Genomic DNA, 26,346 nt, shown 5'->3' on the forward strand with positions numbered 1-26,346 from the left:
TCACTTCCAGAAATCTCTACCCAAAATTTCCAAAACACACAGAGAACTAACATCCAGCCTGTAAAAACAGGAGCAAAAAGAAACTGTTTCCATGAAGCTTTAGCAGGATCTACAGCCGCAGCTGGCAAAGACTTTTGCTAATGCGAAACAGCATAGGGAACTGATTTAACAAGTAAATTAAGTATTTTCTACACCTTGTATATGTGCAAGTCTCTTACCCTCGGGCACGCTGTCAATGAATGCAACTGCAGCTCTGTCATGACAGCCCCGCATTCAATAGCACCTTTGTCAGGGGAAAAATGTCAGGGTTGTCAGGCAAACTGTAATAGCAGGTCATTGCTTACAAGACCTTAGTCTAATTATTGGCAAAACAGCATTTGAAGATTTAGCTTTAGTTTGCACTATGCTTGTTCTGTGGCCATTAGCAAGTTTTTAAATAGAATTAATTGGCTACTCGCAAGGTCATTTCAATAAGTTTTGCAACAAAGCCTGGTGAGTTCTTGCACATACAGGGTAAATGGCACACACAGACCAGCCTGCCAGCAGCGAAGCGTGCAACACAGCTTCGGTGACCGAGCTAACTATTTCAGTCAGCTCCTCAAACTAGCGACCTCTTTTGTCTATGCAGAACTACATATATGCATCCTAATCGCTTTATATTTAGGGCTCGAACTCTTGAGAGAAACGGCAACAGAACGAGCAAAGTGGAGGAAGGCTGAAGAGAAAGGAATTGCATTTTGCTGATAACTATGAACTGGGATTTTTTTCCCACCAAAATGATGCATTTGCCTTTGAAGGGAATCATGGTTCAACAACACAGCCATACCCTATGAGACTCCTTTTTAAAAACATTCAAATATTCCTAGTCTAAAGACAGCATTTCTCTCAGGTGCATGCTTCTTTGTCAAGAGAGAATTTAAACTATGCTTCCTTCGTAGTTACAGCTGCATTAAACAATTCAACTAGCACCATAAATTATACAATTAGCAATCTATTGTGCTTGAGCCAGTTCTAAATTATGTGACAATTTGTAACTTGATTGGGTAGTTTGCATAATTAACACAACACATGTTCTAAATCCTATCTTTGCTCACAAAGTTGCAACAATCTGCAGACCAAGAATTACTTAATGAAGATTGTGAACTTCTCAAATGCATTTATTAAACTGTTGACAGAAAATTCACAAAAAATTGACAGGGGAAAAAAAAAATCAGAGAAAAAAGGAATAGACATGGTAATCCTATAAATGTTCACATAGTTCTAATAATAATACAGCAAAATAAAACAAGACATGGCATATTTAAGCATTTGTGACCAGTGCATTGTATGCTTGCCCAAGGAGGCAAGTTGCAGCTTGTAATAGCTAAGTCAAAATGGATAATCAGAGTTATGGTATATTGCCAATTAAAAGTAAGAAAAGAAAGCCATACTTTATCATGGAATTATACATGATTATTTTCAGAACTAGTATAGGCACAAGGATTTTGATAATGTAACTTTGTCATGTTACAGTTGGTATTGGTACATTAAAAGTGGTGTACCAGGGAAAAATTACCCTAACTGCCCCTGTAATAGGCTCAAAGTAGCCATTACCACTCAGAAAAGAGATGTTGGGATCACTGGGAAAATGTCAACACAGTGCTCTGAGGAGACTATATGAAACATCAGAAATTATTTAAAGAAGAAAACGTTCTCTCACTGCATTCACCTATGGATATATTCAGAGATTTTTTTTTTTTTTGTGAAGGCAATAGTAGAACTACAAGAGACACCAAAACAGTACAGGAGATGCAATGAAGATCTATTAAATCATGAAAGACACAGGGAAAACAAACGGGGGATGATTATTCCCTTTTCCTTCACACAGGGGAAATAGGCAGCAATCAATCAGGTTATCAAGCAGCAGGCTTAAAACCAACACAAGGAAATACATTTCGAACCTCTGCAAAAGGTCCAAAGCACATCTTAATCAAAAAATAAACTGATCAGAGCCACAGAGAGTTAGTCTTCTATATATCTTAAACATAATAGCTTATATTCAACTTGCGGCTCAGGATTTCCAAACCTGGAGAGGTTCCTGAACGTGCCTTCAGGCACTCTCTGCATCATTTCTTTTATCCCTTCCAAGGGCTCTTGTTACTGCCCATGTCTGAATATAGGGTACCCAGCTATAGGGACCATTATGGAGAGTTCTTGTGCAGCAACTAGCCCTAGTGTAGACACAGCTACAAATAATGCCCTTAGCAGCAGAACTTACCCTGGTTTGGAGAAGAAAAAGAAGCCAAGTTAATGTAAGGACCTTGGAGCTGCATCTCCAGTAGAGCACTTCTTCACATAACAATGCTGGTGAAAGAATTTTATAGGCTAGACTTAGTCTATGTTTCCATGGTCGTGGCGATGTGAGAAAACTACAAATTAGTATGTGCTGGCACCAAGACATTCAGAGACCTACAAGCCTATCCTTGGCTTAATAGTGAGTTCACCCAAAATAAGAACAGAAACAGCATTATGTATTTCTAATTGGTCACAACCAACATTTCATATGTGGAACTCGACATTCCCAAACTATTTGATCAGACTTTAAAAAGAGCTTGAGCTAAAATAAAAATCCATTGAGTCCATTTGTTCTGCAGAAAAAGGCAGTAAATTATCTGAATTAATGTTGCCATTGTGAGTTCTTTACTGAAGTCCCTTAAATAAGTAAGCCATTAAACTAGTTCCCAAAACCATGCGTGATGTCACACAGGAATCGAAACGGAAAAGTTCTGTGACCAAAACCTGTGCTCATCTACTGTCGTAACAGTCTGGTTTTGTCTGCGGACTCCCTGTGCAACTGCACGTTTGCACGTGCGCACGTGAGAGAAGTGACTGAGCTTGAGCTTGCACATGTGTGCCTTGTTCTTCAGGCAATTTACATCAAAACAGGTGATTTTTGTGGTGAACTCTTCAGGATTAATTGAAAGGAAAGAAAGTGAGCCTCTCTCAAGACCTTTTTATGAAGTTCTTCATTTAAAATATCTTATTTGGTTATTTACTTAAAGAGCTTTTAAGACGATACTGCCTTATCTGAAAGAGCTTGGTAATGAAAGGAAGAAAACCCAGTCCTTTCAACTAACTCCATCAACTACCAACAGATTCCAGCTTATCTATTCAATGGGTTCCCCATTTGGGTGGTTTTTAAAAACAGACCCAGCACCAAAATGCAAAAATCAATGTACCAATTTAAAAATATCGCAGAAGCAAGGTAAGCAGCCCTTGAGTGCTAAACACTGTCGTACACCATACAGTGTGGTGGTTTAAGCTTGCACAGAGCATTTATATAGCATCTGTTAATCTCAAGAGTGCAATGTCAAGGCAAACTTGTCTGAGTGCTGCCAGGTACAGTAAGTAAGGCAGCAGCCAGAGGCCTTCTTCACAGGCATACACATCAGCATCAATCATGCCCTGGTTTCCTTCTTTCAGCCTTCTTAATTCTACAAGTTCTCACATTTGGTGGGCTAGCAGAATGCAAATACCATTGCAAACCTTCGTGCACCCAAGCGCTGTACCAGCAGTGCTTTGGGATGCAGGAGAACAGGACCTGGGCTCTGAAGGAGAAGGGAAGCTTGAGTTGCTTTCAGATAAATTAGAGTCCAAGAAGGAAAAATACATGCCTTTTTTTTTATGTATAGTACATGCCTTTTTCAAATCTTTAATTTCTAAAAAAAGATCTTCCCTCCTCCCTCCTTACACAGGAGGAAGGAAAGAGCTGACAAGACAATTTCCGCATAGAAAAGGAGAAAAATGCAGTAATGCCACTTTATTTAGGGTGAGTAGAGGGGATAGCCCGCACTCCAAGCACCACAGAAGAAGGCACCGCCACATGCACCAGAGAGCAACAGTAAAACAGTAATGGCGAGGTGGAATTGGATACACTCCGGTGCTCCTACAGATGTCACTTAAACATCCCCTTCCCCAGTGTGATTTCCTGGCCTGGCCTAGCCCTTGATCAGGGCTTTTTCCCTGAGGTCCATGGGTTTCACGCGCCTGCTGCACTGCACTGAGCCCAAGAGAAGCAAGGATACTTTGCTGTTTGGACCATGCCAGTGTAGTTCATTGACCTCTTCAGGAATATAACTATTCCCACCAACCTCAAACAAGACTATTTCTTCTTTCAGTACATAATTGTGAGAAGCAAAACTTCCATATCTTGGGGAAAGACCACTTCTATATGGGGAGCAGGAGATCTTGGCTGGTGGCTAGAATTACCAGCCTCTGAAGAGTTACTTTCGAGCATGAATTACTTACAATGAGCACCAGAAAACCCCTATAGCAAGGAGCAGAATGACTGCGCCATTGAGACTGACGGGTACCGTTTATTTCTAAACTGGTTTCCTTTTTTTGACTCCAGGCTGGATTTTTGTCCAGGATTTTGTCCTGTCCAGCAGGGTGTACTGTTCCTGCTGACAGTGTAGAAGCCCATGCATAGAAAAACAGTCACACCAAGCCAAAAAGAGGCAGCACTTCTCCAGTGCTTGCTGACATAGACTTTGCTTATATTTTTTCCACATTACCACTTTAAAGGATGCACATTTTTCTTCTTTGCTAGAAAGGACAGGATGAGGTGGAAACTCAGTCTGAGGACTCTACCACAAAGCAATTGATGGGAGCTTCCTGCCTCCTTGGTTTAGCTCATGGAATAACAACCTCTACAGCCACCACCTCATCCCTTCCAAAGAGCCTCAGAGTAGGCTTGCCAGACATCCCAAATAATGATTTTTCATGTTTTCTACTTTTCTTTTTTGAAGGCTAATCGTCTGTCCACTCCACTGCAGTATGTCATGCCTACATACCCTCCAGCCATTCAGCAGAGACCTCAGAGCCTCCAGGCTGCTCTACAGCACTCTGCTGGGACTCTCCATGTTACTGCAACCCAACTGGGCTGGGTTTCAAAGAAAGACGGAATAGGACCAAAAGACATCCTCCAGAAGTCAGTAAAATTATCAGGCCCTGTAAAGAAAGGGTCCTATAAAGAGGAGCACCTGTGTCCTGTGTGGGTAACTGCATGAGAAAGTTAGGGGGAGATTCCTGAAGGGACTGAGGAGCCTGATGGTATAAGTAAATGCCAGGCTGGGTATTCAGAGGCTTGTTGCTTCTGTCCACAACTTCTGGGGTCTTCATGCATCTAAAAATGTTGCCCTCTGTCAGCTGACAGAGCTGCAAAGCAGGAATCAAAATCAAGCTCCAGCTCTGACAAGATGGCAAAGGTGGCTGCCACCAGCCTGCAAGGCTGGCCCTTATGTTATTTTTAGCTAACACTTTGTGGCTGGTTGATATAAACTCATAAATAAGTCAGTAGGCTTTCCTAGCAGAGGGTCGTTAGGAGCAGGCTGCCTTGGCTTTGGGGCTGTGTGAGCAGTGATGCTGCTGCACCAGGGTCTGGGTACCACCACTGCTGCAGTCGTCACTGGCTCAGTCCTCACCGTGCCTGGCCGGTGGGAGCACCTTTGCCAGGGTGGCCAGGAGCCAGGCAGGGCCAGTGCCCCAGTGCCACGAGGGCTGTGCCACAGCTCCGGACTCGCCAGGAACCTGCCCGCGGGCTCCTGGGAGGTGGCACAGAGGAGAGGGGTGTGTTTCATTACACATGCAGGCTTAAGCTAAGATTAAATTACCTGTGCGTTCTCTAAGCAGATGTTTAACTTAGCTTATAGCTACCCCAGTCACTCGGGCAAATCCCAGGCAGAGAGCCCCACGGCACGGTGCTGTCCTGCTACTTGCAGACTGTTGCAGCTAGAGCAATGTTTGCTTTTGCAATTTGCCTTACACGTGATTTCTTCCATGAGTTAATAAGCCTGAATCGATACAATTTTTTTTTTATATTTCAGGGATTGTTTACATAACCAAAGGAAAATAAATTTCATAAGGAGGAATCTTATTGCAAAGGGTGAAATCTTCAACTTGTTCACAGCAGTGAAATCCCTGGAGCTAAGCCAGTGTAGACCAGCTGATTTTCTGTCCCTTCATGTTTAATGATGGAGGTAAAACCCTGGTCCAGAGCTTTATGATACAAAAATGCTTTGTAATGCAAAACAGACCAACTCCATACAAATGTTCCCAACATTGTTCTTATTTCCATAGCAGACGTTTAGAAGACAGTGGCATGGTAGTGTGACTTGAGAAACCTTTATTAGAATTAGAACAAGAAAAAACAAACAGAAAACAACCATTAATGTCCAGGGTAATTTTCAAAAGCTCTTTGGCAATTTCCTCTCCCCTCATTCTTACAAATGTGGGAACAGTTAACAACTCAGGAAGAACACTGTAAATTTGGAAACCTGAAGAATTCCCCGGTTAGACTCAACCCACATTAAAACAAAGATTTTAATTTTTTTTATCTAACGAAGGATAAACATAATATTTTGTGTGGTGAAATATGAAACAGGCTTTTCTCCCCCCCGGCTTTAGTCAGCTGAGATTTTAAATAGCTCTTAAAAAGTGTCGTGTAACAACCAGGCTAGCAGCACTGGAGTGAAAAACCAAGGAAAATCTTTCTGACTTTTTACACAAAGCACACCAAGAGAAGAAACCCAGCCCACCAGAGATCAGATCTTACATCCCCTCTGTGGGATGAAAGGACTTTATTAGAGCTACAAGAAGCCAGTACAGTAGTGATCTTGTCAGCCAGAGTAAGACTAACCAGAAATGTCTTCTCCCTTCCAGCCAGCAAGGCTCCCCGCCCAGCCAGGGAGATCTGCACGGCTTACAGGGTGAGCCCTGCTGCCCGCTGCCCTGTTGGGAAAGACTGTCTGTGAAACTTGGAGGCGGTTCGGTCGGAAACTTGTGACTCAGCTCCGTTTCTGAGCTTTCCTTGCAGCTCGGATAACCCCCTCCCTCCTTCTCCAGCTCCCTCCGGTACCCGCCTCCAGACCCCTGACACCGGGCCTGTCTGGTCAGACTTTTTTTGTGTGTGTGTGTCAAAACCCATCTACTTTTTGATGGAGGGACACACACACCATCATAATATCTTCGGGGGTAAAGCAAGCCTGGGTTCAAAGAGCCCAGCTGTGACCGTGAACTGACCGGTCTTCCCTGCAGTAAGTGCAGCAAGAACACTGAGATACCGTGCAGTCTCCAGGCATTTTTAGAGGTGCCAAGAAAAGCAGAAGGGACCAGCGTCTCCTGCCTAGAAGAAGCGATCTGGTGGCTCAGACAGCATATGTCTTAGCAGATTTTTGTCCAAAAATGTTTGTGGATAAAATGCAACGAGGTGCCTGCCATGCTCACACGCACCTATCCGCCGTGTTGTCTGCACCCGAGAAGCCCTTTAGACCCTTCAGAAATAAAAATCTCTGCAGGGCTTGGCAAATACTGACTTCTCAAGCCAACAGACATCTTGCCTACTATAGTGTTAAAAAGGGCTTTTTTTTGGTGAAGTATTATTTAAGTTGAACATGTTAGGATGTGTTGGGCTGATAAAGGCAAGAGAAGAGCACAAGAAGAAAAAGGAGTTTAAAAATTACCAAAACAAACAAAAAATATGAAAAAAAATTAAAAAGCATCTCTATCTCTCTCTAAACTGCACAAAATGTTTCAGCCTAAGCACAGCATGGAATAACTTCATGTTCAGATGTCCACACATCCTCTTAAGAACCGGAAAAATGTTGCATCTGGATGAAAAGATCTTTTTCAACTGATTAAATCCACGGGCAACGTAGTCACAAAAGCTGGCATTTTCATGCTGTCCTGTATCCACACCCGTACTAGTTTGCCCTTACCTATACAGCTGTTGTATGTTGGGAAGCTAAAAAAACCAGACCCATGATCTGGATGTAGATCAAACATCTTTACTACATGCAAAATCAAGCACTCTATCCCTATTAAAATTCAGCAGGGGTGATATTTCAAAACTCTTGCAGGCTGCTGTGAAAATTTACCTTCAGGGAAGCTGACCTCTTTTATAGCCACAAGGAAGATTTTTCACAAAAAGCTTTCAGAAAAAGCTTCAGTTGTAATAATGTTATTATTACAACTGAAAATCTTTCCATGTTTCCATGAGACGACTGCATTGCATGTTATCCTGGAGACAAAGATTGCAGGACAATCTTTGTCAAATCCAGACAACGTTAAAAGTAAGCGGATGACAATTTATCTGCTGGGAGAAATCCAGCAAGTTCTAGACTTGTTTACTAGCCCCAGACTAGAACAGCTCATCAAACTGCAATACTTAAAACCAGAGTTGAAACTCAAATATTTAAAAGTGTGTTTTGGAAACACTCTGTGTACACTGATAGTTTTGGATTGGATTCAAAAGTTGTATTTGAAACTGCCATCTCCTAATTAAAACAATATACTCCTAAATGCTGCCTTCAAATGATACCTTAAGCACATTTTGTGGATTGAATTTGTTTAGTGAATGGAAATAGGAAAATTTCCTCACAATTAATTTTCCTTATTTGAATGTCTAAACAATTTTACAGTCTCATGTTTCCTTCAGCAGCCTGATTAAACAGACTTACAAATATTAAAGATTGGGGTACAGTTTATCCAATGTCTTCCACATTTTTGGCTGCATGATTCTATAAATGCTGGGCTGATACTGAATGGAAGTTCCAGTGTTTGAATCACTTAAAGTTGGTCAAGGCTTTAATAAAAACTTGTGAAGAGAAAAATAAATATTCACACCTAATTTAAAGGTGTTGAAGATTTTTATAATGAATTTCCTTTAAAAATGAATGCCCGAGTTCCCCATAAAAAATGTAGAGTTTCAGAACTTTTAAAGGAAAAACAATCTAGATCTATTCTGAAAGGATTTTCTTGGCTACACAGTGGTATATCCAATGGCTTTCATTGAACCTAAGCTTGTTAAGAATATTCTCCTGATAATGGAAATGTAATTCAAAATAAAATTAAATACAAAGTTATACGACCATGAAGTCTACATGCAGTATTTCTGAGGACAATGATGACCAGCTGGCACCATGTATGTAGGACCTCAGGCAAGTCACCACTTTTTTCCCTGTTGCAGGATTACTGAAGATCAGTGGATTATGGAAGCTGAACAGATTTCTTCCAAAAGATTATTACATTGTCCTTGGTGCTATCTTATAAGCAGTTCATCAATGACATAATTGATATCTCTCATATATGATCCAGTGTCTTTTGTTCACTTCTCTTATGTTGCGGGGTGTTTATGTGCTCTGTTGAAACGATGTGCCATAGCATTTCACATGAGTAGGAGTAAATAAAAAATAATTATCCATTAAGGCTAAGGTGACTAAGAGCTTGTTGCAGTGCTGAGAAGACCATGGTGGCCATATAGAGTGATCTGGAAAACTCCATCCGTTATACCAGAGACAGTGTGTCCAGAGCCAAGCATGACCATGCTGTCAGGAACAGGGACCACAGCCTCTGTCTGCAGAACTGGGTAGGCACTAGGTAGCAACCATCAGCTACAAGGGCAAGTTGGGGTTCATGACAGTTAAGCAACATTCACATTTCAAAGCTGCAGCAAGAAAAGCTGGAAGGTTTTGAAGAAAGGAGAAAGTAAGGGTGTGAATAAGGCACTGCTAAGACCAATAATGGACTTCTACGTACAGTCTGATACTCATACTTTAGGTACTGAAATATCTGGAGAGGGTAAAAGAGAAAGACAAGAAGACACAGAGGACTTGAGGGCAGAAGAAAATGTTAGTTACCGAAAAGCTTAATGAGTGAAAAGCAATTCATTTTTTAAAAAAGAAAATGTTCCATGACCAACAGAATTCCTGATATCTGAATTCATGTCAATTTTTGGTGGAAAGGTGTTTGAGGGAAACAAAACTGAAGGAAAACTCTCCCTAGTCTTGATGTCTCTTATGACCCCTCTACTAGACATGAGACGACACACGCTGCAGGTAGCCTGTGAATACATTCACACTGACAGGCTGGCCCTGTGCTGCCAAACAGTGTGTGACAGCTGAGCTCTCCCTTCTCTGAGTTTCTCTCCTCTACCCAGGCCAATTTTTCATCAAGCCAGCGTGAACTCTCTTCTTTGAGACTTCTACACTCTTTCAAATTTGTTTGAAATCAGCAAAGTATTCCAAATGTGTTAGGTAAGAGAAGCTGACAGACAAAAGGAGAAGATCACAAATCTTGTCACTGCAGGAGCCAGATGCAAAATAAGGCTGACCTGATGACAGCATGGACATGTACGTACCTTCACTAAGAAAAGGTATTTGGGACTAAGAGTCCTCTTTAATCTGAAAAAACCACAACACCTTTTTAATCTGAAAAAAGCTTGCCAAATTCAAGGCAGAAAGGTTGACTTTTTCTTAACAAGAAAAGGCAGTAATTCGCCATGTGAACAAGTCTCCAAAGAGCTGATTCTACATCACTTATGTGCTCAACACTAGATGCTGATCTGAAAAAGACATATTTTAGCCAAAGTGGATGAAGTATGATGGCCTAATGTAAACAGGGCAGACAGTGGTCCCACAGGTCTTAAGCTCTGTGAACCATTCCCCAGCGTGGCACAGCAATAGTAGACATCCATTAGTCATGGATGCTATCAGGCAATAGGCTGGTGTCAGCAAGGACTCCATGAGTAGTCCTAAAAAGTGGGCTGAATTGACCAGCTGTGAACATGGGTCTTCAACCAACAGAGACTGCAAACTTTTCAAGCCACTTTTCTTTGCACTAGCAGCCCAAGCACCATGGGTTCTTTGTCTAACAAAAGACTGTAATCCATCCATCTGCCCAGGTAAGCACAGCTGTCAGTATGCCATTGGAAACGATTGTTATTCCTAGCCATAAATAATGCCTTGCACTTTCTATTCAGGAGTGCTACGGCACGTCACAACTGGCTGCACTGCTCAGCGCAGCAGTGACTAATGCAGGTAAGGGCTGCAAGGACTCGACACAGCAAAGCTCTGCATGTGGCAGCCTGTGCCAGCCGTGGTGCAGGATCACTGTGTCCCTGTGTCCTCAAACAGGGTGCTGCCATAGGAGGAACCCAGGGAGAGAGACTGCTTATTCCAGTTGGAATGATCTGGCTATTTCAGCCAACACTTGCCCCCTTTTAAAAAGCAGCTGTGAGACTGCAAAGTGGTCAAGACCTCATTGTATGTCTTTGTCAGACAAGACGCCTGGTACCCATGGCCCCCACTGCTTGGGAGCACTTCTGCTATTCCAGCTCAGAAGTACAAGCGCCAGCTTCCAAGCCTCCATCTCCTCCACCGCATGCTTCCTCGAGGATCCAACAAATGCCTGACCTTGCTTGGCTTGGGAGCGTTTGCTGCAGTAGATACAAACAGAGCTGTAAGTGGAACACTTCCTCTGGGATTGCGTTCCCCCTCCATGCTGAGTCCCACAGGCCAGGCTCGGTCACTGCTTGCTTAGGCAGGGCTGTCGGCTAGGAGTGTCCCACCGTAACCATTTGCAGAGCAAGGATGGTGGAACCTCACGGTCCGTAATGAGACTATTGCAGTGAAATGCATCTGGCAGGAGGAGATAACTTGCAAAAAACTAGGGTGAGAAGAGTTGAGAGTTGGCAACCTTAACAAGCTGGATTCCCAAAATGAACTTGAAGGATTTGGCAGAATTCAAATTACATTTTTAAACAGTTACTGTGAGTGTAAATGTTATTTTATCCGCCCCCTTGAACTGTATCATCCTGGCCAGCCACCAGGCAACCACACCCACGCTCTTACTTTTACAGCTGCAGAGATGGGGTCAAAATCATCTATGCTCTGTGTAACTCAAAACCTATTATTAAAGTAATTCATTTGCAAATAAATAATCCTTGTTATGCAGCTCCAAGTAAAGAAGGAATAAAATAAGGGTTTGTGAGCTTGAGCTCATTTGCTGAATGCAAATCCTACTCCCTTCCCTGACCACATTTAAATAGTTAATAAGAATTTGGTCACGAAGGCACCTCTCCTTATTTCATTCAAATCTGGGGAAGTTGATACGGTAATCATTAAACAAAAACACAAAGGAAAAAAAAAAAAACAACCCCAAGATTTATCAGGTGATGGCTCTTCACAGGAAAACAGAAAAGGTCAAAGGATCTTACAGCACTCAAAGGTCTAACACTGAGCCAGAATGTGGCCAGGAACATTATTTTGTATTATTTTCAGCATTACTTTTAGTACGAGCATGTGAGTGTAAACCTGGCCCCAGCTGAGTCAGGGTAATGCCCCATTGACTTCGATGGAGGCAGGATCTCAGCTACTGTGGAGGGCTTGAAAACTGCCAAGTGATTTCTGGGAGGAAACAAGTAACCTTATTTTCTGAAGCACTTTGCATAATCTGGCTTTAAATACTTAGGGGTTTAGTTCTGCATTCATTCAGGACCTTATGCCTACATCAACCTGCTCAAGAGTTGTCCGCTGGCGTTGGCTTTTTTTTTACTATCCCCTTTTCCCTTCTTACAGGTCCACGTTTGGAAGGTTTTTCTGGATTTACAGGAATGTCACCAAATCTTTTGAATGATAGGCCAGAGGCATAACACATTTTCTTTTAGTCTTTAGGTAAAAATTTAAGGTGTGTTTACTTCTGCAAGTCCGCACATGGTTATGGCTTTTTCCAGTACTTCTTCCGTGTTTCTGTAAGATACTGGATATGCATGAGAACTGCACACAAATTTGTTAATCAAACCTGGCCTGCAAGATTCATTATGTCTTTAAACAAAACAAATAAAGGAATAAGTTGTTATTAAGCACAATGTTATTTTATGCCTGCTGCAATATTCACAAATATACATAAAGATTAGTCAGCTTTCATGCAATGAATTAAAGCCACAGGATGAGCTTTAAAGTGATGCCACATCCAGAAAAATATTATGCTGAAACTGAAACAGCCAGAGCCAAACTTTTTTCTTACATTATTTCTTACATTAAATTTTCACACTACATATTCAATGATTGAAAATAACCATTCCTAATGTAGCGTACCTTCTCTGACTTTGTATTTTAGGGCCTCTGATGGTCTAGCCACCCACTTGCTGCTGTGGCTGTAGACCAGATCTTGACCAATATCCAAGCTGAAATACTTTTTATATTTTATTTTTATTTTCATAAAGATGATGTGTTTATATTCACACACGGTTTTGTAATAACTACTTGAATAAATCCCACCTGAAAGATCAAATTAAATTTACTTAAATTCTTTAGTGTCTACAAAAGGATAACTTTCATTATAGATGTTTCTAAAGATGCCGTGCTTCTTCTCACTATGTGGCCACATGGCCTATAAACTTGAGATAGACTTTTTCTACAGGAAGATTATATTTCCAGTATTTTTTTTCATTGCTTTAAACTAACACTTTAACACAAAAAAGCAAGATATTTATGTATTAATATTGGCAATATCTGGAAGTCATTAGGCTTTCTGAATCCCAGACTAAAAGCGAAGAGCACCTCGTAGAAGCAGCAAGTGTATTTTTGGATGCTACACACTAAGCCCCACCACTTTTCTCCTCCCTATAGTCCAAGTGACTCAGAGCTCGGGTCCTTCACAGCCAGAGCGTGGATGTCGCGAAGTGCCTTTCTGAAAGTAACACTGCGTGTTTCTGCTCAGAAATTTCTTAGCAGCTTACAGGAGAGAAACAATAAGCCATCCGTCATACAAAATCTGGGCTGTTACAGCCAAAGGGAGAACTGAATTAAAAAAATATGAACAAGCAGAGCAGACTTTGTCAGTAATTCACTGTCTTCCTCCACCTCCCCTTCTCTTTCTCTCCATGGGACCTACCTCAGATGTCTACCAAGCACAACCGTGGTAACAACCTGTGTGGAGACCGTTCCCACCACCAGCTCTCCTGCCACCGTTACTCTCGCGGCATTTGCCACCCATCATCTGGAAATTACCTCATCCTTCATCAACACGTGTCTAGTTGTTAGAAGCTTGGGAACCTAGCAGTGATGCTCCCTGGCTTTGCCAGGGAATAGCCTCATTTGCTGAGCCTCAGGATAAAATTAGCCACTAGTACCAACAGTCTTAGTACTCACTGCTCCTCCCCCCTTTTTGGCTCCTCAAATATGTAGAAAGCAAAGTGGCACACTATTTTTACGCTTCAGAGAGAGACGTGCCAGGCAAAGGATGCATGTGAGATTTGGGAAAAAAGAAAAAAAAAAGTATCAATGGTCTCCTATTCACTCGTCTTCCAAAAACCAGTGCCACCAAAACAAAGGCACAACTGTTCCCACACGATAAAGGGCGCATTGATAGTGCTGCTGAAAACAAGCTAGCGTACTCTTGACATTCCCGTCTTGCTGAATCTTCATGAAACTGTTACAACTGCTAGATTTCAATTTGTCTGTTCCTGTCTTGATCACTGACAACTAAAATTGCCATAACAGCAAAGGAAATGCCATGCCAGCTCGGGCAGTCTCCATGCACAAGCAGAGGGTACCTAGGGAGTTATTAGAAGGAGGGCAGGATATATATAAAGTGGAAATTCCAAGTGAATTGTCTATTACATCTGACTAATACTTTTTCAATAATATTACAGGCCTTTTGGCCTTTACAAAAGTCTGTAGCACTGTGTCCTACATTTTAGTTACAGGAGCATGCACAAAGGCAGCAGGGTCCCAAAAAGTCACATGGGAGCAAGTATCAGAGAGGACAAACACAGGCAAAATTAGAAACAAAACAGAAAAAATATTTCACCATCATTACAACATATACCTTCTCGTAATTTTGACAGTGATATAAATATGAGGCCAAGTAGTGATGCATGCGACTGATTACCTGGTGTGTTGGTAGTTCTGCTAAAAAAATTAATGGTTATTTTCCAAAGTTTTCAGTAAATCAAAAAAATAATTTCAGTCAGGAGAGTGAAATATTCATATTCAAATGTGTAGAGAATTTTGAAAAAAAAAAAAAAATCATTCTTAGTTATAAAATATTTTGTTGATATTTTTAAGATAATGCAGAGGCTTTTAAAACTATGTCCTATCTTCCCCCAGTAGAAATCATTTGCTGTGATAAAGCCAGTTTTTTCAAAGCATATTAAATTGCTGGCTACGTTTATTAAAGAAGTTTGAACTAAAATATTTCACTCAACCCTTACTCTCTCTGTCTTGTTTAGACTGAGATTTGTTAATCTAAGGGAATAGCACTGGTATAGTTGGTAGATTCTTGTCATATTATCAGCCAACAGTGTTTGGAAAAATGCGTGCTGTTTTCCAAAAAAACAACTGCAACGAGCACCCAGGGAAAGTGATCTCTCTATATATACAAATTATGAAGGGTGAAAAAAGAGAAATAGACTATTCCTAATCTACAGGAATGCTGAAAACCGAGACATAAAGGGATGCTTTCCAAGTACTCAGAGGAAGAACGCTGCTAAGTTTATCCCATGGAGCTGATACACCCCAGCATGATAAAAGCGACAGTAACTTCGCTGCCTTTCTTGAGGGCACTGGCTGTGAGCTTATAGAAAAATTTGTATTGAACAAGGCCTAAGAAGCTGTTCATTCTGCCTGCTGGTCTTTAAGCAAAATGCATTGTTTTTTCCTTTATGTTAACCTGCCAGTAATAACTTTCCAATTTTAACTTTTAGTGCCTGCAACAATGTTCTGCACAGTAATGCTGAAGCTGCTCTGCCTGGCTGCAACTGCCTATGGCATTACAAAATGTGAACGGAAGGGAAGTACGTGTCCTGGTGAACAGATACCTGGCCCAAGGAGGGTCTAAGGAACGACACGGTAATAAATACATTCTTAAAGAAAAAAGAACTTGTAAAATAAGAAATTTGAACGAAAATTTAAAAACACAGCTGTAAGCTTCAAGAAAGACGAAAAATTGCAATTGATTTCAGAGTCTGGAAGCTGATAATAACCTTCCACATAGACACATGGTCACAAGATGAGCAGTGATGACTCCTAAAGAGATGCAGAATATTAAACATCACTGTTTATTACTAGTAAATAATGGCTAGTGATTTGTCTTTTTTATTAATGAACTCCAGAGTATGCTTCCACATGGCTCTTTTTATTCCACTCTTGTGCATCAACTTCTACTACCTATACGAGTTTGTGCCTGTAATATTTCTTTTCAATGAATTAAAAAAAAAAAGGACAAGGACAGATGTTTCTGATTTTCCTCTATATGGATGACAACGTAGAAATGTATTGTGGTATCTGGCATCGACTCGTTCTTGAAGTAGAGTTACCACATGTCCCAATCACAAAACAGCAACACATCACATAATGTTTCTGGAAAGAATCTTGCTGCAATAAAATGAATCACAAAAAGTTTGCAATCTATGAATTCTGCCCAGAATATAAACCACCAAAGATTCCTTCTATTAAGTATCTGAAATTGGCAACCAATTCACAAACTGGGGTGGGGGTGAAGAGGAGGGGGTGGAAGTTAGTTGTACGCTACAGGAAAATGCACTCCTATTTGAAAATCAGTGCAAACTGCTGATGACAACAACAAATTTTCAAAATCACACAGAACCTCTTTTGCAATCTGGGAAAAATATCCAGCGAACGTACTATTTGGAAAAAATGTTAATAAATTAATAAATCAAAAGAAGGACTAGCACAGCTATCTGGTTTGATATCCTTTATCACACAGGCTGGAGGGCTTCCCTGAATTAATGCCAGTTTGAGCTAAATGCATATCTTTTAGTGAAAACTCAGCTCACGGTTTCAAAAACTCCCAGTGGTGGGGAACATACCGCAGAACTTGGTGAGCCACCTGGTTAGCAGCTCGTGGAATGTCACAGGGTGTGTGTCCAGGGGTGTTATTTCCCAGGGAAGCGCTTATAATCTTCAGGTTCTCTTCATTCCTCTGTTCGTAAACTGTGTGGCTTGCTTGGCATTTTTCAGTGCACACACACCTTCGTTCCCAGACGAAACTTTCTCCCACTCCGATGGCATTCCCGCCCCGACTGAAACCTCCTGAGCTTCCCCTGAATCCACATTCAAACAGCCCCATTAGCACTTCTGGCCACACCGCCACCTTGGGAGCTCATGAGTAGATAAATAAAATAGAAGTATCCCTCATCTCTTCTACGATTGCTTTTCATAAGGTCCAGCATGTTTCTTGCGTGCTCGCCAACCACTTTTCCCAAGCAGCATTAACCGAGGAGCACACCGGCCCACGCGGGACAGCAGCTGCCCTGACAAAACACGTCTGCTCCCACCTTGCTCGACCAAATGACCCATCAAGATACCCTGGGCAAGTTGCCCCAGGCCTTGGCAACTTATTTTAGCCCACCTTTAAAATAAGACTTGGGGACCCACAGCAGGGAGAAGGACAGCAGAGTGACCTGTTCAAAATCATTACAGAAATGACGACTCGCTCACACACAGACCAAACCATACACGCTCACTGTTATTAAAAATGGATTTCTCAGGTGTTTGCCCCCTACACCCTCTGGACTACATCCACAGATCAGAGCTCCCCAAAGCATCTTTATTTCATAAAATGCAGACAAGCTCAGGAAGCTGAGGGTTCGTTTTAACCCTCGCCTCTTGCCGATTAAGTGACCAAGTTAAAGCAGTGTGAAGTGTTCAGGATGCAGCTGCCTGGCGGGGTGACTGGATAATAGCCAGCACTGACGAGCAGCATGCCTGCTTCACCTGTCAGCCTTAAAGAAGATGCTTCTGATGTGCCCTTCAGGGGAAAATCTAGCAATTCAGGAGCAGGGCAATACCTCCTGTGGCTGCTCAAAGCACAGCTCTCCCCCGAGATGGAAACTTCTTCGAGTGTCACAGGTTAGTGGGAAGTTTCACATGCTGTGTCACTAAGTAGAAACTTTCTTCTGAATCTGGTTTTACTCTCAACTCAACAACAAGACTTTCAGGCAACTCATGCTAGGAATGGGAAAGAAATTACCAAACAGTGAAAGAAAACTGTAGAAATGTAGAGAACCAGAACAGTGACAGTGCGAGAGGAAGACAGCCAACCTTTTGGTGTGGTTTCTGGATTACAGGTCTGCCACAGGAAAGATGCCAGGCATGTTTAATTTTCCCACTCTTTTACACATCTTTCCTTTTGTCTTTCCTCTTTAGAGTGACAGCTTTAGGGGAAAGGGACACCTTCTTGTAATTTGTTTTATATAAAGCTATTTTGCATAGTAAAGCCAAAGTCCACCAAGACGCAAATGATTAAGATGCACTTTAGACACACTGCACTGCCCCAGGCTTCCTATTGCAGAAATGAAGGAAACCGGCAGTATCAACAGCCACAACCAAGCTACAACAGGACATAGGACATTTCCTAAAAGTCAACAGTCATCCTCAGGATCAGCGTGACACTTTGTCTGCTCCTCGTCTGTGACACGCTCCAGAGGAGATGGTGGGAGCAAGTGCATTTCCGTGGGGCTGTTCATTATCAAACGTCTGGAATGCTAGTGTAAACACCTTGCATTTTTTCATGCTTTGCCTTTAAAGACTTTTGCCAACATTAATAATAATGCTACTACTCATAGAGCTTTTGTAAGGATTAATTTGTTATGGTCATTAGAGTCCACTGCTCTTTACCACAGTCACGTAATAACATACTTGGTGTACTCTCCAAAACAAAAAAAAAGAAGCCAGCTGCAGTACATTAACATCCGCTTACGGGAATCCAGTAATTTCTTCTCTACACCTTCTGATGATGACATGCAGCCACATACGATAGTCTCTTAAATCCCACTTCTGCACTAACCCTCATATGTACCCATGAAAAATAATTGTCACACCAGCTGCCAATCTACCATTTCTTCTCTTTCAGGAGGGCACTTGCAAGTGTATGCTGATGGACCAAGCAGAACCGTTACTGGCATCTCTGTAAACACTTCTTTTCCCTCAATATGGCTCACCCCATCCTCCCAACCCCTTCCAGTTGTCTACGGAAAGATAACAGCAGGCCTGTGACCTTGTTTTCAAACTATTATAGAGAATCCAAGCTTTGGCCTGACAAGCCCATAAAGGAAGTCTGACATTGTTCAAATCCTGAAGAGTTACTTGTTACACAGCACTACTGCATGAAGAAACAGACTGGGTTGGTCTCTAAATAAACGTTTCCTGCCCTGCTCCCCATTACTGTCGCATCAACATGCCTGGCAACCCCCAACCCTCCTCTTTACCTTTTTCTGACATAAAGACAATATATCCTGCTTCAGAGATGAAAATTGATGGCTTTTACCTGATGGTTAGTCCTTCACTTCAGTGCCTGGTAGTAGTGCCTCTTCTTTTCCAGTCTCTTTATATTTTCCCAGCCTTTCCCCGACCTCCTGAACCCCCTCCCCAGGTTCTGAGAAATATAAGGCACAGAGAGACCACATCCCATCCTCATCCCTGTCTCCTCTGGAAAGGAAGCAAAGCTCCTACCTCAGGCAGAGCTGTTAAGTGCCTAAATTTAGCTGGGATGAATCTGGGATTAGACCATCAGAGCAGGGAATAAAACCAAGGCGTCTCAAGTATTAGGCGGGAGTCTTAACACCATCCCCTATGTTGCACTGGGGATCTCTGCCATTCAGCAGTCCAAGTGTGCAACATTAAAAAAGACACTGATAGAGACCAGCATTGAGTTCAGAGCAAGTAGAGATCAGATCTTTAAAAAGGACAGTATTTAGCATACTTCCACTCTCCTTTTATTTCTTTTTTTTTGTTTTTTTTTTTTTTAGGGAGAGCAGTATTTTTTACTAAGCCTGATTTTGTCAGTAGAGTGCTGGAGCAACATCTAACTCTCCATGTGCACATGCAGGAGGGTACCACCACACACCCCGTGGTCCTGACCAAGGCATCTTTACAAGGTAACTTCACGCACCAGGCTGCCATGGCATGCTGCAGTGCAAAGGGACCCTGTGTTTTGCTCCGTGACAGTGTTTAATTGAGTCTGTGAGCAGGTGGACAGGTAGACAGCCTCTGATGAGTCACGGATGCTTGTGCTCAGAGAGCTGTGCCTAATGCATGCAATTGCATCACGTTGGGAAGAGCAGAGCAGCCAAGGCACACCCCTGGGTAAATGGTGCCCGATGGTTTGCTTAATTATAGTTAACATGCCTGGCTGTATGATCTCAGGAATCGGAGATGGAAAAGACCTGCTGCATAACCTAACCATTACCCTGGTCAAGTATGTCCCCCTTCCTGTCGGAGGCAGTCTGGCTTTCACTGCTTTCCTTCGGAGGAACAGTCCACATTTTTTACTCTGCTCCTACTTCCTGGGAGTTTTTGCTCTCTCTCGTTATTACATTTCATTATTTTCTGAGTCAACCCACTTGCAGCAGTTAATGGCTCCTTACAGCCTCCTACTCCCACCTGCTTAGTGCCTTACTGAGCGCATTGACTTGCACCCGCCCTTCAAAACAGGGAGCGGAGGTGGCTGCGGAGAGCCCTGACCTCCCCGTAGCCCATGGGAGGTCCCTGCTCCCCACGACAAGTTTGGGATGCTCATCTGCAAGGCCACTGCCCAGGGCAGGAGGCTTGACCCTGCCGCCATGGGCATTCGCGGGGCTCGTTGCGGAGCCTCGAGCCCAGATTCAGCTTCCTTCTCTCCTCCCCCTGCCTGCGCTGCCCGTGACCACCCATCTAAGGCACCTTCCCCTTGTTTGCTGATTTCTTTCTGCTCTGCTTGCTGTGTGACAGCTATTCACAGAAGGAAAGGAACATGAAATATGAAAGGATCGCTTTCCTTCAATCTTTTCTTCTTTGTCTTCTCACCCATGATTACATATTTTGGTGGTGCTTGCTCTGGGCTCCTGAAATTTTTGCAACATCACTGGTACAGCAAGTCCCACCAAGACAGGACCCTGCATGTACAGCACTAATCCCAAGTCACAGCCTCCTTCCCTGTTATTATCTGCTGAGCTCTGATGCAAGATGCGTCACCACAGGAAGTTCAGCCAAAATTTTCCGTCTGGTAAATGAGGAAACACCTCATGCGTACAACAGGGAGTTCAGATGTGCATTTTGCCACACCAGAGTCAACAGAATCTCCTATTTATTTATTTTTTAAACCCCGAGATGGCTGCTGTGCACTTTTGACCTGCTGTCAGTTTGAGCAGTAATTAGGTATCCACAAAATGCAAGTACATACTGCAGCAAGGATGCATTTATATAACCATGAAATACAGGGATTTCAGTGATTTATCTCCCCTTCTCCGCATTCAGCACTGGAGATAAACAACGGTGAAAAGAAAGGAACGGGCCTGAAGCTCAGAAAAAAGCCTCCTGTGTTCAGGTGACAGGTTCCGACAGCGAGCTGAGGCTGCCAGCCAGCTCCGGAGCTACGTACGTTTTCAGACTCGTAGCCTGACTATGCAAACGGGCCCCTCATTTCTACCAGCCTTTTAGCAGAGCTCTTCAGGCATTTTTCAGGAATGTGTCATTGTTACAAAGAGATTAAAAAAAAAGAAAGCAACCCAACTTTTTGTTGTCAAGTGCGGATAAACTCCGGATAAGAAAGTATTCGAGCAAAGGCTCAACCTTTGTACAACGTTACAGTGATGTCTTGGTGCCGTGACGAGGGTTCGACTGACCGCTCTCTGACGTGGTTCCCTGGAAGTGATGCTGGGGGAAAACTGCCCGAGTTACCCCATCACATTCGCTCGTTACTTATCTCTAGTTTGTTGTTGTTGGCACCCAGTACGCGGACAGATCCCTGGTTTCCCGGAGAAGGGCTCGCGGTGCACACTGGTGGGACACGTCGCTGGCTGCCAAGCTGGAGGCAGCCTCACGGCGCAGGGTTTGGGAGGTTCAGGGATGTTAATGCACTAAACGAGGGCACGGTTTTCCTGGAATTCCCGATTTTTGAAAGATAACTTTCAAAGTTGTGAACCAAAGGAAAGCAATCTTTTCTCCCAAAGAGTAGCCCAGATGAGAAAGAAAGAAAAAAAAAAAAGATGTGGGAAGGCCACATGATCCAGAACAACTCAGAGACATCCAAAGTAATGCTTTAAAAAAAGAAAACTCACTGCATAATTTAGACCAATTAGTCTCATTGCATTATTGCTATTCTGCTGCCTAAAACAAGCTCTTGGCTGCCTAATGAGGAATAGCTATTTTGCTTTCAAAATTGCCATTCATCATCCTTCCTGAATTTAAAAGAAACTGAAATTTTACAAATTAAACAAAGACATATTTGGGTAAAAATTATTTGAGAATCTTCTATGTCACTATTATAGGACGGTTCCTTCTGAGGGACAAAAAGAGAGATAAGTGATACAAAAAACCTGAATGATGCTTAAGAAAGTCAGTAAGAAGTAAATGTGTGAGCATCTGCTCTGGGCTGGCACCAAAGCAGCAGCAGCAGCAAAATAAAATATTAATTAAATGTGGTTCAAAGATTTATATCAGAACTCATCAGAAAAGAGTTACTCATTCCTTCTTCTGCCCTTGAAAATATTTCACCTGAAATAGCCAAAGTTTTTGCAATTGAAGAAATAAAAAATATTTTGAATCTGAATTGCATGAGGAGAGGGGTGCTGTCATTCTTGCACTTTGGTTAGGTTTTGGAGGCAAGCCACGCTCCTCACGCTACAGTGCTTTCTCTTCTCTTTGTGAAGAAGAGAAGGCAATTCCTCATGGCAGTCATGTGCTTGCAATGCATGACATGAACCAAAGATCTGCTGAAGATCATCTTTTCCAGGGAAACACAAGTCTCAGGTACCCAAACAGAAATTCCCATGAACTTTTGTGGCATCTTTACAGCCAAAATGTTTATGCTTGGGTCAAATGCTTTAGCCTTTGGACAGATGAATAAATAAACAGCATTTCTGGATATAAGATGAATGTTCACTTTTTTCCTAAAAGAAAAAATTTATACACAAATGACATACTTTTAAAAAGTAAGCAAACCTTTAAACCAACAACCTTGAAAATATATTTATCAAAGAAGAAGTTTTTGTGTGAAAATACTTTTTATAGGAAAACACACATCCGAGCAGCAGACCAGTTTCTTCCAAAATATAGCTCAAACTCCATGAACCTGCGCTTGGAAGTGCTGCTCTGATTTAGAACATTATTTCTGGACATCATAAAAGAAAGTAACTTCCACTGTTGCAAAGAGAAACTTCCTCAGAGAGAGTCTCAGCAAACCGATGCAAGACTTCTGCCAACCCCCTGCGTCCCCAGTTTGCTGAGAGGTGCAGAAAGCAGCCCGTGCTTCTGGTCCAAAAAACGCCTTAGAGCTCTATTTTCCAATATTGAACTTTTAGGGATTTTGTTTACATTTAATAAAAATCCATCAATTTACATACCAAGAGCTACTGCAGCTGGTATTCAACTATCCAATTCACAGGGGTATCTAAAATTTCCATGTATAACTTTTTTTTCCCCAAACCCATGGAATTCCCATCACGGGTTATCCACTGCCAGAGTCAGCCTAAACGGAAACTGTAACTATCAAATGCAGTTGAAAAAAAAGATAAAAGGGAAATGTTTTGTGCTGATGCTCTTTCCAGGATCCTCAAGAAAAATGAATGAAATTCATAGTCTTCTGGCACTTGCAGCAGCTCTAACCTGAAACCGTCACGCTTATTAGAGCCTTGCCAAGAATATTTTCAGGTTTTGACTGAGCAATCCACCTGAAACAAATGCTGAATTCTCCCAGACGTTAACTCTAATGCTTTACCGTTTCTACATGCTGAGAACACATACATTATACTCTGACTCAGGACTGCCGTCATGACATATGGAAGTCCTTAACTTCCCAAGCTCTAAAGTAGATGGACATGGTTTTTACTTCTGCAAAATTCCTTTAAATGACACATTTTAACATTTTTGTGTTTCTGAACAAAAAACAAAACACACAGAGCAAAAATGGGATTATTAACTGGAGTTACTAAATGCCAGGCATAATACATCTCAAAGGGGAAAAAGAAACAATCTGGAATCGCAACACTGACCTCACCTCATTTGTTTTGAACCTTTGTAATGTCTAGCATTGACCAAGAATAAATCTGTAATGAAATTATAAGCAGTGTAGTTTCGCTTTTAGATCTAATGTAATACATCAACTCCTTCAGAAAGCACAAAATCTATGTTGAAGAGTTGAGGTCAGTACAGCTAGAAGTCGAATGGATGTGAAAAAGTCTCAAAGAATTGGGCGGCTGCTTTCCACCCAGAGGGTCAGCGCAGTCGAGGGGGCTGTCCCAGGTGAGGGGGGAGGACAAGGGGTGCCGGGGGAGCATCCTGTGCCCGAGGGAAGGGGAGGACAGGGAAGAGCAGCGGGGCTGCCTCCTGCCTCCCTGCCCTCCAAAGGAGACCAGCGGCGGCACTCGGCCAGTGACTTTGCAGCCTCGTCAGAGAGTTTGTCCCCTTCTCCCCCTCCCCCAAGAGAAAGCTTTTCCCAATGTTTAACCTGCATTTTCGTGGCTGAAATTAAAGTCCGTTAATTTGCATCCTCTCTACCGATGCCAAGGAAGACAGACTAGCCCCAGTAGCTTTTGTGCATCCCTTAAGGCTGCAGCCTGGTCCTGTACCACTGCTCTCCTTAGACAACAGTAAGGTTAATTCATCCAGCCTCCCTTCATTGATCAGAGGCCTCGGAAACATGACCTCTCCCGCTGCTGCCCTCTGGACTTGCTCCAGGTTCTCCAGACCCTCTGGAAACGTGTCATCTGCTGTACTCCAGCTGAGGCACTATCCATGTGGAGCAGGACGGAAGGATTACTTCACATTTCTCGCAGGCTATATGCCTGTTTATACAAGCCAGTTGGATGTTTGCTTTTTTTGCGGCAACACGACTCTACTGACTCATGGACAGCTTGTGACACCCTGCAACCTCCAGAGCCCGCTGCTTGGACGCACCACCTACGCGGCCGCCCCTCGTCCCACATCTGCATGGTCAACTAGCCCTGCCTCCACCGACTGCTGCAGCGGGCAACTCTCTCCTCATCATAATCACACTAAATGAGAGAGTCTTGGGGTACTTCTGAAAGGCTGTTGAACTGCACTCATTAAATTAATTTAAAGAAAAAAGGAATAATTACCAGCAGATGGCAGCCCCCTGGCATGATGCAGAGCCCATGACACCAAGGTGTCCATCTTCCCTGTCTGCTTTGTAGGGAGGGAGGAGAGTTGATCCAGAGATGGTTTTCTGGGCGGGCTGCTGCAGAGCAGAGGGACAACCCCGGGAGAGGGAGCAGTGCAGAGGGTGGCTCGCCAGCTTTCACCTCCCTCTGTTCCCGGAGGGGAGATTGGGCTCAGCATGCCTGCAGCAAGGCTGCCCAAGCAGAAAGTCCATTTCTAGCATCACCACCTCTGCAAACAGGCTTTCCTCTGTAGTTGTCTCCGCTCATCTGGAAGCAATCTAAGGTCGTGATGAAATACATGCCCTACGCGCGGGGAGGTGGGAATTTAGCTTGGGGGTTCTTGCACACACACACACACACAAACCCCCACCCACCCCCCCCAGCTGTGGGAGTCAGGGCCTGGGGTCAGGCTCCCAGCCGACCCCAGGACCATGGTGCAGGGAGGGCAGCAGCACGGCCACCTCCACGGACTTGCCATGCTGCTGGGGACGAACAAGCCTCCTTTCTCTGAGCGGGGTTGCTCAAACAAGCACCACGCAGGATGGGACTTTCTGTTCTGCTTTGCTACATCCTTTATCAGTTCATGGGAGATGTTCATGCAGTGAAACTAATTCAATCACATATTTATTTATCATACACTCCAGAAGGAGCCTAGGCTATTGAATAAACATGTGGCGGCCCGAGTGGGGCTGCTTTTTCAAAATGCTTTTAGAGCTTTTTTTTCTACGGTCTGTGCAAAAAGGCGTGTTTATAAACAAATTGCAAGATCTGTTTATACTATAGCTCAAGACATTTAGACAGTAGCGTCTCAGAGACTTTTGATGGAGGCGGTAAACTGGGCTGGAAGTTGATCTGACAGGAAATAAAAGCTAAAATTGTTTTTCTAAAAACCAGCAGATAACACTAACAGGCTGGGAGTAAGAGCATGGAATCCAGATCAAGATGTTGGATCCAACAATCTGTGTACTACAAAAACCTCTGTCAACTGAAAGAGATTCACATTTATAGAACAAAAACAACAGCGTATTTCAATCATACAAGAACAGAAGTGGAGCAGAGCTACCAAAATCCCCAGCAGGATCTCATGTTTAGCAAGAGAAAATTTCATGGTGAGCAACATAAAAAATAATAAAATAAAAGCCAAGACTAATAAATGACTTGAATCCATAGACATATTTTTTGGATGAGTGGTCGGGTAGGTCAGCACGATCTCCACAGTTTGTTCTAGAAGAAATCTTGATTAGGTCCGCTCATACAGATCTTTATCACACATGTGAACTTCAAGTTTTACCATTGCTCTAAAAGCAAAGAGCAGATGCAAGATGGAGATCAGCCAAATTAAAGATAGAAACAAATACTCTTGCAGCAGTGCAGTTGTTAATGCCTCTGGAGGGGTACAACTACATTGA

General features: G+C 42.8%; 1 protein-coding gene across 1 annotated transcript in view; it reads right to left on the minus strand.

Annotated features, from left to right (window-relative positions):
* Positions 1-25,178, minus strand: part of LNX1 (ligand of numb-protein X 1) — a 138,918-nt gene extending 113,740 nt beyond the window's left edge. Inside the window, exon 1 of the mRNA XM_075500065.1 lies at positions 24,896-25,178. The gene's annotated coding sequence lies outside the window, so the exon portion shown is untranslated. The remainder of the gene's footprint in view (positions 1-24,895) is intronic.
* Between the last annotated feature and the right edge of the window lie 1,168 nt (positions 25,179-26,346).

The sequence above is a fragment of the Mycteria americana genome, chromosome 4, assembly GCF_035582795.1.
Source record: "Mycteria americana isolate JAX WOST 10 ecotype Jacksonville Zoo and Gardens chromosome 4, USCA_MyAme_1.0, whole genome shotgun sequence".
Lineage (NCBI taxonomy): Eukaryota > Metazoa > Chordata > Aves > Ciconiiformes > Ciconiidae > Mycteria > Mycteria americana.